The sequence below is a fragment of the Hordeum vulgare genome, chromosome 7H, assembly GCF_904849725.1.
Source record: "Hordeum vulgare subsp. vulgare chromosome 7H, MorexV3_pseudomolecules_assembly, whole genome shotgun sequence".
In the NCBI taxonomy this organism is placed as follows: domain Eukaryota; kingdom Viridiplantae; phylum Streptophyta; class Magnoliopsida; order Poales; family Poaceae; genus Hordeum; species Hordeum vulgare.
In genome coordinates, this window is record NC_058524.1 from 550,050,423 (window position 1) to 550,070,061 (window position 19,639).

Here is a 19,639-nt window from a genome sequence, read left to right on the forward strand (position 1 = left end):
ATGATTGCACCATCCATACTGATGACTATGCTGATGACTTCGCTCCAACCTATTGCTTCATGGCAAAGGGTTCGAAGGTACCAAATAATGCCTCCTCCTCTGATTCAAGTGACTCTGAACCCAATGATTATAAGAAACCCAGTTACAGTAAACTTGCTATCATTGCCACTAAACAACAACCTCCTCTTGAAAAGCTTCAGAAACTGCTAGACAAAAGTGATGATCTGTTGAATGATGAAATGAACCTTACCCAAATCCTCACTGATGACATGAAAAGTCTTCAGTCTAGATTTGATAATCTTCAGGATCGTTATGATACACTTCTCACTGATCATGAGAAGCTTTCCTATGAATTTCTTCAAAGGAAGCTTGATCTTGAGAAGCTAAGGATGTCTCATGATGATCTTCATATGGAAAATGATTCATTACTAGCTCAACAGATCAGCGCTAGTCAAGTTGAATTTATTCCTCCTTGTCTTAAATGCATTGAATGCAAAACTGCTAATTCCTCACCAGAATCATCAAATGCTACCGTTGCTACAAATTCTTCAACTGCACCAGTTGTGTCCATTTCCTCACTTGAAGAAAACACAAATGTTACTGATGAAAATGCAGGGTTGAAGGAATTGTACATGACAGGCATGTACAAAAGCCTCAAAGGACATCAAACCCTTTGTGATGTGCTCAAAAAGCAAATCCTGAACACGAACCCGAGGAAAGAAGGAATTGCCTTTGAGAGGAAATTAAATGCTGATGGATCTTATTGGAAACCTGAGCAGTATCCCAAAACCTCATGGGTTGCTACTACTGGGTCTCCTTTTGATCCATCTAATCTAACTGGATTTTCATGTGAACTATCCTATTCCTCTGATGAGTCACTTGATTCCAACTATAAACTGTTCAAAAATCAATCTGGTGAAGTATTTGCTCGATATGTTGGAACTAACTGCAGGAATGGCCCTCCTTTGAGGAAAATCTGGGTTCCCAAAAGCTGTCTCGAAAATCTTCAGGTGAATGTCCTCATGACACCACCACTGAAGAATCTGAACCCCAGATCAAATTCCTTTGGAGGACCAAAGTCTTCAAGAGGATCAAAATCCTCAACTGGTCAAATCTATGCTCGTACCCATACTTATGCGTCTAACATGCAGGGAAACTACAGGGAATATGAATATGAGCGTTACTCCTCAAATCATTATGTTCATAAATCCTCAAACCAGTTCTCTGCATATTCACATGAGTACTTTAATCCCCCTACTGTTAAGAGAAGTGCATTAGCTTCAATGCCACCGTTCCCATATGGTGCTCGCAGGATGATGAACGCTTTGCCACCCCTTCAGATGTGGGTGGTGAAGAAATCAAACTAATCACTTCTGCAGGTCAGGTCTCCAGATGAAAATCATCATCTGACGAATTTGCTAGAGACCTGAAGAAATGCTTGATAGGACGCAAGCTAATGATTGATGAAATAGAGATATTTCACTCGTCCTTACATTTCTGTTATGATGAAATTACTGATTTGATGAAATTAGTATCATATTCTTCAAATCTGAAGTATATGAGATGGTAAGCAGTACTAATTCATCTGCAGGATGACAAACCCAAGAATACTGAGTGGGTTCTTGATAGTGGCTGCACACATCACATGACTAGTGATAAAAGCTTACTAATGAATATGCCTCTAACTCCATCACCTCTGAAGCAAATCACATATGCTGACAAAGGTAAAAGCAAGGTATCGGGACTTGGCAAAGTGGCTATTTCCAAGGATAGGCATATGGACAAAGTGATGCTTGTTGAATCCCTTGGTTTTAACCTTATGTCAGTCTCAATGCTTTGTGATCTTGATATAATTGTTATCTTTGGTAGATATAGATGTGTAGTCATCATGGAATCTGACAGATCCAAAGTCTTCGAAGGCGTAAGAAGAGGGGATTTGTACATTGTTGATTTCTCTACAGGTCCTCAACCAGCCACTTGCTTACTAGCAAAAACCTCAGAAGGATGGCTGTGGCACCGAAGACTAGGTCATGCAGGCATGAGGAATTTGCACACGCTCGCGAAGAAGAAGCATGTCATCGGCATCGAATCAATCAAATTTCTCAAGGATCATCTCTGCGGTGCTTGTGAATCTGGGAAAATGACCCGATCCAAGCATCCCTCCAAAACCATCATCACCACTACACGTCCATTCGAATTGCTTCATATGGACTTATTTGGACCTACTCACTATGCCACACTAACCAATGCAGCATCTCTATATGGCTTCGTCATAGTTGATGATTATTCTAGATACACTTGGGTGCATATCATAGTGTATAAAACTGAAGTGCAGGAAATCTTCAAACGATTTTCGTCAAGGGCCTCGACGAACTTTGGCATCAAGATCAAACATATCAGGAGTGATAATGGAACCGAGTTCAAAAACACTGGTCTTGATGATTATCTTGATGAACTTGGTATTACTCACGAATTGTCTGCTCCTTATACTCCTCAGCAGAATGGTGTCGTCTAAAGGAAGAACATGACTCTGGTTGAAATGGCGAGAACCATGCTGGAAGAATATCAGACTCCTCGTCGCTTTTGGCCTGAAGCTATCAACACTGCATGCCATATCATCAACAGGGTATATCTTCACAAATTCCTCAAGAAAACCTCATATGAACTCCTCACTGACAAGAAACCCAATGTAAGTTATTTCAAAGTCTTCGGTGCAAAATGCTGGATTAGAGATCCTCACCATAGCTCAAAATTTGCACCTAAGGCACATGAAGGTTTTATGCTCGGTTATGGAAAGGATTCGCACACTTACAGAGTCTTCAACAACTATCACAACAAAGTTGTTGAGACTGTAGATGTGCGGTTAAATGAAACTAATGGGTCGCAAAGAGAGCAATTGCCTTCTGATCCAGATAAGTTGTGTCCTAAGGAAGCAATAAGGCTCAAGCCTACTGAATACATTGTCCCATCTGAGGAAATTGATGAAGAAACGATCCCCATCGCTGATAAAAACCAAGAAGATGCTCTTGAGGAAATTGCATCAGCACCACTTCCTCAGCCCAGACAAAATCCTCAACCAGCTCATCCGAGGATTGCAAACGAAGTAGAACTTGACAAAATCCTCAACGACATCAACGCGCCAGGTCCTCTCACTCGCTCAAAAGCTTCACACTTAGTTAACTTTTGTGGGCACTTTTCTTTTGTATCCATCACAGAACCCTCAAAAGTTGTTGAGGCTTTTCTGGAACCGGGGTGGATCCAAGCTATGCAGGACGAACTTCTTCAATTCAAGCTGAATGACATATGGGAGCTCGTCAAACGACCAGATCCTCGCAAGCACAACATCATCGACACCAAGTGGATTTTCCGAAATAAGCAAGATGAGGACAGTCAAGTGGTGAGGAACAAGGCATGACTTGTAGCCCAAGGCTACACCCAGGTTGAAGGAATAGATTTCGATGAAACTTTTGCACCTGTTGCTAGACTTGAAGCTATTCGAATATTACTTGCTTATGCTAATCATCATAACATCACCTTATATCAAATGGATGTGAAAAGTGCATTCCTCAATGGTAAGCTTGAGGAAGAAGTATATGTTGCTCAGCCCCCAGGTTTTGAGGATCCAAAGAATCCAGACAAAGTCTTCAGACTCAAAAAGGCTCTGTATGGCCTCAAGCAAGCCCCTCGGGCATGGTATGATACATTGAAGGAATTCCTCATGAAGAAAGGCTTCAAACCTGGTTCACTCGATCCAACTCTTTTCACTAAATCCTATGATAATGAGCTATTTGTGTGTCAAATATATGTCGATGATATTATATTTGGCTGTACTGACAAAAGATACAGTGATGAATTTGCCTACATGATGAGTGAGGAATATCAGATGTCCATGATGGGGGAGCTGAAATTCTTCTTAGGTCTTCAAATTCGTCAACAAAGCAATGGAATCTTCACATCACAGGAGAAATACCTCAAGGATGTTCTGAGGAAATTCGACATGCACGAATGCAAAGGTGCCAAGACTCCAATGCCTACCAACGGCCACCTCGCCACTGATGAAAATGGTAAAGATTTCGATCAGCAGGTATACCGTTCTATGATTGGCTCCTTATTGTATCTATGTGCATCTAGGTCAGATATCATGCTTAGTGTTTGCATGTGTGCGTGTTTTCAAGCAAAACCGAAGGAATCACACCATAAGGCTGTGAAACATATTCTTCGATACTTAGCTTACACACCAACACTAGGATTATGGTATCCCAAGTGCTCCAATCTTCATCTGGTAGGGTATTCTGATTCAGACTATGCTGGTGACCATGTGGATCGCAAGTCAACTTCTGGCACATGCCATTACCTTGGAAGATCTCTAGTTTGCTGGTCCTCAAAGAAGCAGAACTGTGTATCACTCTCCACTGCTGAAGCTGAGTACATTGCCGCTGGTTCTTGCTGTGCTCAATTGCTATGGATGAAGCAAACCCTCAAGGACTACGACATCAACATGAAGAATGTACCTCTCTACTGTGACAATGAGAGTTCTATCAAGATTGCATACAACCCAGTACATCACTCGAAGACAAAGCACATCCAGATTCGTCATCATTTTCTTCGGGACCATGTCCTCAAGGGCAATATCCTCATCGACCATGTGAAGACTGATGATCAACTGGCAGATATCTTCACTAAGCCCTTGGATGAGAAAAGGTTTTGCAAGTTGCGGTGTGAGCTGAATATCTTAGAATCTTCAAATGTTTTGTAAAAACATGCACACATCCTAACACTTATGCAAAGTTGATGACTTAGATGTGCAACACATGATGAATCGATTTTCTTCAACTGATGTAGAATGTCACTCTGAATGTGAAGAAATTAACGAAGAAATTGATTCTCACGGCCCTACGACAATTGTACGCGGCGTCTGTAATCAACATTCTTATATGGTGGGTAACGCCACCGCCCTATGTGAAATTCCTCAAGTTGATTTTCTTCAAATGATCAATTTCCTCACAATGCGTTTTTCTTCAAAACAGTTGTTCTTCATTGTGATGATTTATTACAAAATCTTCAAAAACACTTGATGACTTTCATTTGACTAGATAGACTGTGATTTCTAGTCCTCAATAGCATTCACTTATTGCTATTTCTTCAAGTTGATGTTTCTGCTAAGTGAATCTGATCGGACCCTACTTTCCCTCTATTCTATACTTATCCAGTCTATTCAATTCTTCATATGCGTTCTATTTGAAACTTTGTTCAAAATCCTCACTGCGTCCTTGTCAGCTGATGATTTTGTAACGATAATCCTCAAATCTTCAAAAATTGTTTCTTTAAAGACTCGGTAACTGAACCCCCACTTCCCACGATCGGATAACCACGATCTCCACTATCTCCACCGCATCGTACGGGAGCTAAACATGTCGTGCGGAGACGTAGAGGCAGGGGCTATTTGGCCGACATTTTCGCGCCAAACAGTAACTTTTGGGCTATAAATATGTCCTTATCCCCCTCGGCATCCTCTTCTTCGCCTCATCACTCTCCTGCCACACCACACTCCACCGAACACTAGCGCCACCGCTGGTAGTCTTGTCGTCGGTGAGGAAGAGCTTCACTGCCTCGACTTCTCCGTCGCCAGAACCTCGTCGGAGTCGGACCATCTTCGTCCGCCGCCGCCGTAGACGTCCTCTGTCACCGAGTTAGGGTGCATTGGACACTCGAACGAAGAACCTCTCCAACACTACTTTCTGTGTTCTTCGTACGCACCTTCCAGGGTAAATATATCTCATTTTTACAGCAGATTAGATCTGAAATTTTACATCTTCTATGTGAAATCTGTTTTTCCTCAAGATATGATGCGCACTTGATTCCTCAAACACTACATATCACCACAATCATTGATGAACTATGCTAAGCATCTAAGATTATCACGAGATTCCTCAATTGTGCGAATTTTCGGATCTGTACAACTCTGGAACCCAAGAACACTATGCTTAGGCAAATTCCTCAACCACTGGTTATATTCCTCAAACTGCCAAACTTTTTCATTTTCCTCAAATCTGAGAATGCATATGACCTCTCCAAATTCCTCGCAACCATACTCTGTTCACAGGTACACACATGTCAGCTGATGAATCTCTCGGTTCTCATCACATTAACTCATTTGCTGCGTTTCTGGAAGAAACTCTTCAAGGCTCATCAGAATCCTCAAGAGTTCAAAATCATCAGCAAAATCCTCAACTAAAGAAAATGGAGGAAGACCAAAAACAGAAGGGAGGAAAGAAGGTTGAGAAAAACACAGCTGTTGATATCCCTGAGGACATTTACTTGGACTACTGCAGGCCTGATGAACATGAGACAATGGCCAAGAGAAAGATACGGCTGCAGAAGATTGAACTCCGATGGGCGAAGGAATGGAAGGAGTACAGGTTTGTGACTCCCAAATATGCGAAGAAATTCGCTTTGAAACCTCCCGGCAGAAGGGCCCCACTTGAGGATCATCAAGTAGCACATCCATCAAGCCTCAAGACCATTGATGACTATCCACATGAAAAGGAAAAGCATCTGGCCAAGCTCAAGAGGCAGGCAGAAGCTGTAGTGAGGAAATTCAATGAATCCTCAGCTGCTGCCTCTGGTGCTGCTAATTCCACAGCTGCAAAAACCTCAGGATCAGAAATTCCTCAAATGCAGTCTGCGCCATCAAAGCCAAAGGCTCCAAAGCCTCAAGAGAAGTCTGCTCAGGCTTCTGTCACAAAACCCTCTGTCACAAAACCCTCATTACCAAAACCTTCAACACCAAAACCATCAGCGCCAATGCCCTCAGCACCAATCTCCTCAGCATCAAAATATTCAGCTCCAACCCCAAAGCCTCAAGAGAAACCAGTACCGAAGCATGTCGTGAAGCCTACGACCGCCAGCTCCAGCTCCTCACTCCCAGCTGCAACTAGCTCGGAGGCAAAGTCTTCAACACCTCCTACGAAGACTTTGGCAACTGCTGAACGTGCACCTCTGCCCAGCTCCAGCAAAATCATCGCAGTCCCTTTTGCATCAGAGGGAAGCGATGAATATGATGATGAAACCCTACAAGCCATCATCAGAAACAAGCAAGAAAGAGTAGCTCAAGCATCAGGCAGTGCTATTCCTCTGGCCATGGACCCCAAGGTCCTCCTTGACTACATCAATGTCTGGTATGAGGATCCAAACACCTCTATTGATGATTTGAAGCTTCCTCCTGGCATCAGCCACATGGTGGCCACCTTCATAAACGAAGCCAAGTGGAAAGAACAGCAGGCCAGGCAGGCAAAGGTTGCAAAGATCAAAAAGAAGAAATTCCTCAAGGAGAATCTCCTCAAACTGACTCCTGATGCACTGGTGACTACACATGGAGAGCTGCACAAATTGACTGACAAGTACACCAAGCTGTCAGATCGCCAAAGCCTCAAGAGCAATTTCATCCAGCTGGCCACTAGTGATGTTGATGACTACAACAAGAGAACTGCACCCCCAGCACCAACCCCTCAGCCCTTGGTTGAGGAGCCAGCAGATGAATCTCCTTAGGAGGAGGAAACTCCTCAAGCTGAGGAAGTACACTAAGAGCGCCGTGTTGATGAACTTGTTGCCACTGATGAGACTGCTCCTGATCCAGCTGCTTCATCAAAGCAGGCTGATGACTCTGTTCCAGCTGCTTCATCAAAGCAGGCTGATGACTTTGTTCCAGCTGGTTCCTCTGTACCAGCTAAAGAAACTGAAGAGAGAACACCTTCACCAAAAGCTTCAAAGGTGAAGAAGATAATTCGGTCTGCATCAGACGTGAAGAAAACAAGGGCTGCTGAAAAGGAAGCCAAGAAGAGAAAAGCCTCCTCATGAGTAGATGAAACAGAGGCAAAGCGCCTCAAAGAAATTGAAGAAACTGCTCCTCTGGACCCGATGCCTCTCAATGTCGCCCTTCCTATGAGATGGCCGTCATTGATGACCCAGCTACGAAGGCAGATGAGGAAATGAAGGATGTCTCTCCTAAGGAACACACTGATGAGGAAATTCAGATTGACGACAGTCCTCAACCTCATATTCCTCAGACAGAAAATGCTCAAGCATCAGCTGCACCAGCTGATGAAACTGCTTCTGCCACAGAACCAGTTGAGGAAAAACAAGCTGAAAATCCTCAAGCTGAAGAAATCCAAAACTCTGAGAAAAATCCTCAAGATGAGGAACAGGCCGATCAGACTCCTCCAACTGAGAAAGAAGCAGAAATTCCTCAGCCTGAAGCTCAGTCAGAGAAAGCACCATCTCCTCAGCATGAAGTACCAGCTGATCAAATTCCTCACCCTGAGGAAAATGCTGAAGAAAATGCACCGGCCCAAGACAATGCATTAGTTGTGCTCAACCCAGAGACTGCTATTGTTGTCTCCCCCCCATTCGTCAGCAAAATTTTCAGCCAGTTCAGCGTCAGCCATTCTCCAAGCGTCCAAAGTTTCAGAAAGAAAATTTCTTTGAGGAACGCATGTACTTCATCGGGGAGAACCCTTATGACAAGCCTCAAATTAGGCATCTGAAGTTTTGGACAAGGACTCAGATGAACTACTATGCCTCTGTGCTCTGTGGACGCAACAAGATTTTCCAGCACAGGCATATTCCTCATGTTGAGCTTGAAGCAATACCTTGCCTAGAGCCAGTCCTCAGTGTACTCCACGATGCAGGTTTGCTCCCAATGTGCTCAGACATATCAGACTGGAACAACGAGCTTATTCTTCAGTTCTATGCCACTCTTCATATATTTGGCAACCCTGAAGACATCAACACTTGGGTGTTTGATTGGATGACCTAAAACACTCACTACAAGGCTCCTGCTTCTGAACTCCTCGGAGAACTGCCCGTACCAATTCCCTCAGATGGGGCAGTGAAACTTTATGGTGACAGTGAGCTGCCAAATGGAATGATGGAAGTCCTCATGAATCCTTTGGCTGCAGGCAAATCCTCAAGAACAACCTTCCTCGTCCACGAGCTCAAGTACACACCCCGGTCTGTTTACAGAATCCTCTTCAGTGTGCTAGCACCAATCAAAGGCCATGACGATGAAGAAGATGTTGTAGGCCTCATGAAGAATATCCTCTTCAACATCATTCACGCTATTCCTATCAATATCCATGATTTCTTCTTGAGGACTTTGGCCGACAATGCCATGTGTCCCTTTGATCACAAGATATATGCCCCATGGATCATGAGATTCATCAGGACAAGGACAGGCATCAACTTCCACGCTGATTTCCAAAACCACATGGGTTATATGCCTCCTATCCGGGTCAACAAGAAGACTTTCGAGCCCATTGAAGGAAAAGGAAAATCTGTGATTGAAGAAGGCAGCAGGCCCCTTGATGGCCAGTTCAAAGAGCCAGAAGCATATTCTTCATGGGACGATACTGAGACTCGTCCAGCAAGCCCAGTTCCTCCTCGCGTGCTGAATACCAGGGAGCTCCTTCTCAGTCTTCACCAGAAGGTGGACCGCAACCAAAAATGGGTCAAACGCTAGTTTGGTGCCATTGTGAAAACCCTCACTGAAACACAGAACTCTGTGAAGATTAACCATCACTATCTACATGAGGTTTTTGATCGCACCTGGGCTACACTTGCACATTTGAAGACTCAGACTGAGCTTGAAGAAATGGACTTTGAGCGAGACTTTGACTGGTCGTGGCCTCCCAAGAAGAAGTTTAGGCCCATTCCAGTGCCAGATCTTGAAGACAGCTCCTTTTCTTCATTCCGCACTGCTGAATCTGATGAAGAACAGCTCGACACTGCAACCGGCCCCAGGAAGAAGACTACTCCCAAGAAGCATCACGGCTCTTCCTCGACCGCCAAGAAATGAAGTCTTCACGGGCGATAGTCCTCAGTTTGTCCCTTTTTGTCACTTGATGACAAAGGGGGAGAAATTCGAGAGTTAGTCTTCAAGCGGGATATTTTTGGGGCTTATAAACTATATTAAGTTACAAACTCTTGGCTCTTCTGAAGTTTTTATGTAATGAGTTGTAACTTAAGCCCGATGGTACTCTGACGCTTTTGAACGTTTTACTTCGCATGCTTATTCCTCAAGTTTTAATGCACGCATGCTGAAATTCGTCAGATACCATTTGCCATCATGCATCTTCATTTTCTTCATATGATATGTTATATGTACGCATGATTTACAAGACTCAGGGGAAGATCACCATGATATAAATCTGTTGGAAATATGCCCTAGAGGCAATAATAAAATGGTTATTATCATATTTCCTTGTTCATGATAATCGTCTATTGTTCATGCTATAAATGTATTAACAGGAAACAGTAATACATGTGTGAATAAATAGATCACAATGTGTCCCTAGCAAGCCTCTAGTTGGCTAGCTCGTTAGTCAATAGATGATCATGGTTTCCTGATCATGGGCATTAGATGTCGTTGATAACGGGATCACATCATTGGGAGAATGATGTGATGGACAAGACCCAATCCTAAGCCTAGCACTAGATCGTATTGTTCGTATGCTAATGCTTTTCTAATGTCAAGTATCTTTTCCTTCGACCGTGAGATTGTGCAACTCCCGGATACCGTAGGAGTGCTTTGGGTGTATCAAACATCACAACATAACTGGGTGGCTATAAAGGTGCACTACGGGTACCTCCGAAAGTGTATGTTGAGTTGGCACGAATCGAGATCGGGATTTGTTACTCCGTGTGACGGAGAGGTATCTCTGGGCCCACTCGGTAGAACATCATCATGAGCTCAATGTGACTAAGGAGTTATTCACACGATGACGTGCTACGGAACGAGTAAAGAGACTTACCGGTAACGAGATTGAAAAAGGTATAGGTATACCGACGATCGAATCTCGGGCAAGTTCTATACCGACAGACAAAGGGAATCGTATACGGGATTGATTGAATCCTTGACATCGTGATTCATCCGATGAGATCATCGTGGAGCTAGTGGGAGCCACCATGGGTATCCAGACCCCGCTGATGGTTATTGGCCAGAGAGGTGTCTCGGTCATGTCTGCCTGTCTCCCGAACCCGTAGGGTCTACACACTTAAGGTTCGATGACGCTAAGGTTATAGGGAATTGTTGTACGAGGTGAACGAAAGTTGTTCGGAGTCCCGGATGAGATCCTGGACATCACGAGGAGGTCTGGAATGGTCCAGAGGTAAAGATTGATATATAGGACGGATGGTTTTGGACACCGGAAGTGTTCCGGGCGTCACCGGTAATGTACCGGGACCACCGGGACCACCGGAGGTGGTCCCGGGGTACCACCGAAGGGGGGCAACGACCCCGGGAGGCTAGATGGGCTAAGTGGGGAAGGGAACCAGCCCCTAGGTGGGCTGGTGCGCCCCCCACCCAGCCCATGCGCACCAGAGAAAGGGGGAAGGGGGGAACCCTAGCATAGGTGGGCCTAAGGCCCACCAGAGGGGTGCGCCACCCCTCCTCCCTGCCCTGGCCGCCGCCCCTATCCCATCTGGGGCTGCCGCACCCCTTGGGGGTGGGAACCCTAAGGGCTGCGCCCCCTCCCTCTTCCCCTATATATAGATGAGGACTCGGGGCTGTTTGAGACACTGTTTTCTCTCTCTCTCGGCGCAGCCCTGCTCCTCTCCCTCCTCCTCTCTGCCGGCGCATGGCGAAGCCTTGCCGGGAGACCTCGTCTCTCCACCGACACCACGCCGTCGTGTTGCTGGACTTCTTCCCAAACCTCTCCCTCCTCCTTGCTGGATCAAGGTGCGGGAGACGTCACCGGGCTGCACGTGTGTTGAACGCGGAGGTGCCGTTGTTCGGCACTAGATCGGAATCGCCGCGAGTACGACTCCATCAACCGCGTTCTAGCAAACACTTCTGCTTAGCGATCTTCAAAGGTACGAAGATGCTCTTACCCCTCTCTCGTTGCTGGTCCCTCCATAGGAAGATCGGAATATGCGTAGGAATTTTTTTGAATTTATGCTACGTTTACCCAACAGTGGCATCCGAGCCAGGTTTTCTATGCGTAGATTCTATGAACGAGTAGAACACAAAAGTTGTGGGCGATGGTTTGTCAATTTGCTTGCTGTTACTAGTCTTATTCTTTTCCGGCGGTATTGTGGGATGAAGCGGCCCGGACCGACCTTACACGTACGCTTACGTGAGACTGGTTCCACCGACACACATGCACATCATGCATAAAGGTGGCATATCATCGTCTCTCCTACTCTAGTCGGATTGGATTTGATGAAAAGGGTCCTTATGAAGGGTAAATAGCTTTGGCATATCATCATTGTGGCTGTCACGTAGGTAAGAAGGCGTTCTTGCTAGAAACCCAAATCAGCCACGTAAAACTTGCAACAACAATTAGAGGACGTCTAACTTGTTTTTGCAGGGTTTGACATGTGATGTGATATGGCCAAAGTTGCGATGTTGCATGTATGATGTATGAGATGATCATGTTATTGTAATAGGTTTCACGACTTGCATGTCGATGAGTATGACAACCGGCAGGAGCCATAGGAGTTGTCTTAATTTATTGTATAAGATGCAACGCCATGTGCTTACTACTTTTACTTCATTGCTAACGGTTAGCCATAGTAGTAGTGATAGTAGTAGTTGGCGTGACGACTTCACGGAGACACGATGATGGAGATCATGATGATGGAGATCATGGTGTCACACCGGTGACGATGATGATCATGCGATTCCTGAAGATGGAGATCGAAAGAGCAAAGATGATAATGGCCATATCATGTCACTATATGATTGCATTGTGATGTTTTATCATGTTTTACATCTTATTGCTTAAAATGTCGGTAGCATAATAAGATGACCCCTCTTAAAATTTCGAGAACGTATTCCCCTAAGTGTGCGCCGTTGCGAAGGTTCGTTGTCTCGAAGCACCACGTGATGATCGGGTGTGATAGATTCTAACGTTCGCATACAACGGGTGTAAGCCAGATTTACACACACGAAATACCTAGGTTGACTCGACGAGCTTAGCATGTACAGACATGACCTCGAATACAAGAGACCGAAAGGTCGAACATGAGGCGTATGGTTGAATACGATCAGCATGAAGTTGCTCACCATGGTGACTAGTCCGTCTCACGTGATGATCGGACACGGGTTAGTCAACATGGATCATGTATCACTTAGATGACTAGAGGGATGTCGATTTAAGTGGGAGTTCATACTTAATTTGATTAAATGAACTTAATTGTCATGAACTTAGTCTAAAAGTTGTCTTTATAAATATTGTAGATGTCCAACGTCAACCTCAATTTCAACGCATTCCTAGAGAAAAACAAGCTGAAAGATGATGGTAGCAACTATGCGGACTGGGTTCGCAACTTGAAGCTCATCCCTGAAGCAGCTAAAAAGGCTTACATCCTTAATGCGTTGCTAGGTGACCGTCCCGCTCCCGCGGCAGCCCAGGACATTTTGAACGTCTGGCAAGCGCGGAGTGATGACTACTCTCTGGTCAGGTGTGGCATGTTATACAGTTTAGAAATGGGGCTCCAAAGGCGTTTTGAGCAACACGGGGCATATGAGATGTTCCAGGAGCTGAAGCTAGTCTTTCAAGCTCATGCCCGTGTCGAGAGATATGAAGTCTCTGACAAGTTCTTTAGCTGTAAGATGGAGGAGAACAGTTCTGTCAGTGAGCACATATTCAAAATGTTTGGGTTACACGGTCGTCTGACTTCACTTGGAGTCGAACTTCCGGATGATGCTATAATTGACAGAATCCTCCAGTCTCTCCCACCAAGCTACAAAGGCTTTGTGCTTAACTACAACATGCAAGGGATGGAGAAGACCATTCCCGAGTTGTACTCGATGCTCAAGTCTGCAGAAGTAGAAATCAAGAAAGAGCATCAAGTGTTGATGGTCAACAAGACCACTAGTTTCAAGAAAGGCAAGGGTAAGAAGAACTTCAAGAAAGACGGCAAAGCTGTTGCCGCGCCCGGTAAGCCAGATGCCGGGAAGAAGAAAAAGAACGGACCCAAGCCTGAGACTGAGTGCTTCTATTGCAAGGGAAAGGGTCATTGGAAGCGGAACTGCCCGAAATACTTAGCGGACAAGAAGGCCGGCAACGTTAAAGGTATATGTGATATACATGTTATTGATGTGTACCTTACCAGCGCTCGTAGTAGCTCCTGGGTATTTGATACCGGTGCTGTTGCTCACATTTGCAACTCAAAGCAGGAACTGCGGAATAAGCGGAGACTGGCCAAGGACGAGGTGACGATGCGCGTCGGGAATGGTTCAAAGGTCGATGTGATCGCCGTCGGCACGCTAGCTCTACATCTACCGTCGGGATTAGTTTTAAACCTTAATAATTTTTATTTAGTACCAGCTTTAAGCATGAACATTGTATCAGGGTCTTGCTTAATGCAAGACGGCTACTCATTTAAGTCAGAGAATAATGGTTGTTCTATTTATATGAGTGATATGTTTTATGGTCATGCTCCGCTGGTGAATGGTTTATTCTTGATGAATCTCGATCGTGATGTTACACATATTCATAGTGTGAGTACCAAAAGATGCAAAGTTGATAATGATAGTCCCACATACTTGTGGCACTGCCGCCTTGGTCATATCAGCGTTAAGCGCATGAAGAAGCTCCATACTGATGGACTATTAGAGTCTCTTGACTTTGAATCATTTGACACATGCGAACCGTGCCTCATGGGCAAGATTACTAAGACTCCATTCTCTGGAATAATGGAGAGAGCAACCGACTTATTGGAAATAATACATACTGATGTGTGTGGTCCAATGAACATTGAAGCTCGCGGTGGTTATCGTTATGTTCTCACCCTCACCGATGATTTGAGTAGGTATGGGTATATCTACTTGATGAAGCACAAATCTGAGACGTTTGAAAAGTTCAAGGAATTTCAGAGTGAGGTTGAGAATCAACGTGACAGAAAAATTAAATGTCTACGATCTGATCGTGGTGGAGAATATTTGAGTCACGAGTTTGGCACACACCTAAGGAAGTGTGGAATCGGTTCACAACTGACGCCGCCTGGCACACCGCAACGCAATGGAGTGTCTGAACGTCGTAATCGCACTTTATTAGATATGGTACGATCTATGATGTCTCTCACCGCCTTACCTCTATCATTTTGGGGATACGCATTAGAAGCTGCAGCATTCACTTTAAATAGGGCACCGTCTAAATCCATTGAGACGACACCGTATGAACTATGGTTTGGCAAGAAACCTAAGTTGTCGTTTCTTAAAGTTTGGGGCTGCGATGCTTATGTGAAGAAACTTCAACCAGAAAAGCTCGAACCCAAAGCGGAGAAATGCGTATTCGTAGGATACCCTAAGGAAACTATTGGGTATACCTTCTATCTTAGATCCGAAGGTAAAACCTTTGTTGCCAAAAATGGATCCTTTCTAGAGAAAGAGTTTCTCTCGAAAGAAGTAAGTGGGAGGAAGGTAGAACTTGATGAGGTAATTACACCCCCTCTCGAACAGGAAAGTAGCGTAGCGCAGGAAGTTGTTCCTGTGGCGCCTACACCGACTGAAGAGGAAGTTAATGATGATGATCATGAAGCTTCGGATCAAGTTACTACTGAACCGCGAAGGTCCACAAGGGTACGCTCCGCACCAGAGTGGTACGGCAACCCTGTGATGGAAATCATGTTGTTAGACAACGGTGAACCTTCGAACTATGAAGAAGCAATGGCAGGCCCGGATTCCAACAAATGGCTTGAGGCCATGAAATCCGAGATAGGATCCATGTATGAGAACAAAGTATGGACTTTGGTGGACTTGCCCGATGACCGGCGAGCCATAGAAAATAAATGGATCTTCAAGAAGAAGACTGATGCAAACGGTAATGTAACCGTTTACAAAGCTCGACTTGTCGCAAAGGGTTTTCGACAAATTCAAGGAGTTGACTACGAAGAGACTTTCTCTCCCGTAGCGAAGCTGAAATCAGTCCGAATCATGTTAGCAATTGCCGCCTTTTATGATTATGAAATTTGGCAAATGGACGTCAAAACAGCGTTCCTTAACAGGAACCTTAAGTAAGAGTTGTATATGATGCAACCAGAAGGTTTTGTCGATCCTAAAGGTGCTATCAAAGTGTGCAAGCTCCAGCGCTCCATCTATGGGCTGGTGCAAGCATCTCGGAGTTAGAACATTCGCTTTAATGAGGTGATTAAAGCGTTTGGGTTCATACAGGTTTACGGAGAAGCCTGTGTGTACAAGAAAGTGAGTGGGAGCTCTGTAGCTTTCCTCGTATTATATGTAGATGACATATTATTGATGTGGAATAATATAGAGATGTTGGAGAGCACAAAGGCCTATTTGAACAAGAGTTTTTCAATGAAGGACCTTGGAGAAGCTGCATACATATTAGGCATCAAGATATATAGAGATAGATCGAGACGCCTCATAGGTCTTCCGCAAAGTACATACATTGACAAGATATTGAAGAAGTTCAATATGGAAAACTCAAAGAAAGGGTTCTTGCCAGTTTTGCAAGGTATGAGATTGAGTAAGACTCAGTCGCCGACCACGGCAGCAGATAGAGAGAAGATGAGTTTTGTCCCCTACGCTTCAGCCGTGGGCTCTCTAATGTATGCCATGCTGTGTACCAGACCTGATATAAACCTTGCCATAAGCTTGGTAGGGAGGTACCAAAGTGATCCCGGTACGGAACACTGGACAGCGGTCAAGAATATCCTTAAGTACCTGAAAAGGACTAAGGAAATGTTTCTCGTTTATGGAGGTGACGAAGAGCTCGTCGTGAAGGGTTACGTCGACGCTAGCTTCGACATAGATCCGGATGACTCTAAGTCACAAACCGGATACGTATATGTGTTGAATGGTGGGGCAGTGAGCTAGTGCAGCAGCAAGCAAGAAGTCGTGGCAGCATCTACATGTGAAGCGAAGTACATAGCTGCTTCAGAAGCGGCTCATGAAGGAATTTGGATGAAGGAGCTCATCACCGACCTTGGAGTGGTTCCAAGCGCGTCGGGTCCTATGACACTCTTCTCTGATAACACTGGAGCCATTGCCATAGCCAAGGAGCCCAGGTTTCACCGGAAGACGAAGCACATCAAACGCCGCTACAACTCCATCCAGGACCATGTCCAGAGTGGAGTGATAGATATTTGTAAAGTACACACGGATCTGAATATTGCAGACCCGTTGACTAAACCTCTTCCACGAGCAAAACATGATCAACACCATAATGCTATGGGTGTTCGATACATCACAATGTAACTAGATTATTGACTCTAGTGCAAGTGGGAGACTGTTGGAAATATGCCCTAGAGGCAATAATAAAATGGTTATTATCATATTTCCTTGTTCATGATAATCGTCTATTGTTCATGCTATAATTGCATTAACACGAACCAGTAATACATGTGTGAATAAATAGACCACAATGTGTCCCTAGCAAGCCTCTAGTTGGCTAGCTCGTTAGTCAATAGATGATCATGGTTTCCTGATCATGGGCATTAGATGTCGTTGATAACGGCATCACATCATTGGGAGAATGATGTGATGGACAAGACCCAATCCTAAGCCTAGCACTAGATCGTATTGTTCTTATGCTAATGCTTTTCTAATGTCAAGTATCTTTTCCTTCGATCGTGAGATTGTGCAACTCCCGGATACCGTAGGAGTGCTTTGGGTGTATCGGGATTTGTCACTCCATGTGACGGAGAGGTATCTCTGGGCCCACTCGATAGAACATCATCATGAGCTCAATGTGACTAAGGAGTTAGTCACACGATGACATGCTACGTAACGAGTAAAGAGACTTACCGGTAACGAGATTGAACAAGGTATAGGTATACCGACGATCGAATCTCGGGCAAGTTCTATACCGACAGACAAAGGGAATCAAATACGGGATTGATTGAATCCTTGACATCGTGGTTCATCCAATGAGATCATCGTGCAGCTAGTGGGAGCCACCATGGGTATCCAGATCCCGCTGATGGTTATTGGCCAGAGAGGTGTCTCGGTCATGTCTGCCTGTCTCCCGAACCCGTAGGGTCTACACACTTAAGGTTCGATGACGCTAGGGTTATGGGGAATTGTTGTATGAGGTTACCAAAAGTTGTTCGGAGTGCCAGATGAGATCCCGGACGTCACGAGGAGCTCCGGAATGGTCCGGAGGTAAAGATTGATATATAGAACGGATGGTTTTGGACACCGGAAGTGTTTCGGGCGTCACCGGTAATGTACCGGGACCACCGGAGGTGGTCCCGGGGGACCACCGAAGGGGGGCAACGACCCCGGGAGGCTAGATGGGCTAACTGGGGAAGGGAACCAGCCCCTAGGTGGGCTGGTGCGCCCCCACCCAGCCCATGCGCACCAGAGAAAGGGGGAAGGGGGGAACCCTAGCATAGGTGGGCCTAAGGCCCACCAGAGGGGTGCGCCACCCCTCCTCCCTGCCCTGGCCGCCGCCCCTCTCCCAGCTGGGGCTGCCGCACCCCTTGGGGGTGGGAACCCTAAGGGTTGCGCCCCCTCCCTCTCCCCCTATATATAGGTGAGGACTCGGGGCTGTTTGAGACACGGTTTTCTCTCTCTCTCGGCGCAGCCCTGCTCCTCTCCCTCCTCCTCTCTGCCGGCGCTTGGCGAAGCCCTGCCGGGAGACCTCGTCTCTCCACTGACACCACGCCGTCGTGTTGCTGGACTTCTTCCCCAACCTCTCCCTCCTCCTTGCTAGATCAAGGTGCGGGAGACGTCACCGGGCTGCACGTGTGTTGAACACGGAGGTGTCGTTGTTCGGCACTAGATCGGAATCGCCGCGAGTACGACTCCATCAACCGCGTTCTAGCAAACGCTTCCGCTTAGCGATCTTCAAAGGTACCAAGATGCTCTTACCCCTCTCTCGTTGCTGGTCTCTCCATAGGAAGATCTGAACATGCATAGGAATTTTTTTGAATTTATGCTACGTTTACCCAACAAAATCATCAATGTGCATTTGCTGTGAAAAGCAAAATCCTCAAGATATGCACATCTTCAGGGGGAGTCTCTCTGAATCTTGCTTTCAAATTCCTCAAATGAGTATTTACACTTCATATTTTTATTCCCTGCTGAAGACTTACCAGAGTCTGCCATAGTTGTCTCTCCTCAGGTCCAGCCAAAAAACCTTCAGCCAATGCAACGCCAGCGTTCTCCAAGCGGCCAAAGTTTCCAAAGGAGTCCTTCTTTGAAGAACGCATGTTCTTCATCGGAGAAAATCCCTATGAAAAGACTCGCATCAGGCATCTGAAGTTTTGGACGAGGACACAACTCAACTACTATGCCTCTGTGCTGTGTGGAAGAAACAAGATTTTCCAACACAGGCATATTCCTCATGTTGAGCTTGAAGAAATTCCATGCCTTGCTCCAGTCCTCAACGTCCTTCATGAAGCTGGACTCCTCCCAATGTGCTCAGATATCTATGATTGGAACAGTGAGCTCATTCTTCAATTTTATGCCACTCTTCACATATCAGGAGATCCAACAGACATCAACACATGGGTGTTTGACTCGATGACGCAAACAACACACTACAAGGCTCCTGCCATTGAGCTCCTGCGTGAACTACCAGTGTGAATTCCCTCAGAGCAGGTCATGAAGCTTTATGATGAACGTGAGCTACCTAACAAGATGATGGGAGTCCTCATGAAGCCTTTGGCT

The 19,639-nt window shown here is 45.4% G+C and overlaps 1 pseudogene; it reads left to right on the top strand.

Moving 5' to 3' along the window:
• Positions 1-19,639, top strand: part of LOC123409274 — a 113,957-nt pseudogene that overhangs the window by 74,938 nt on the left and 19,380 nt on the right.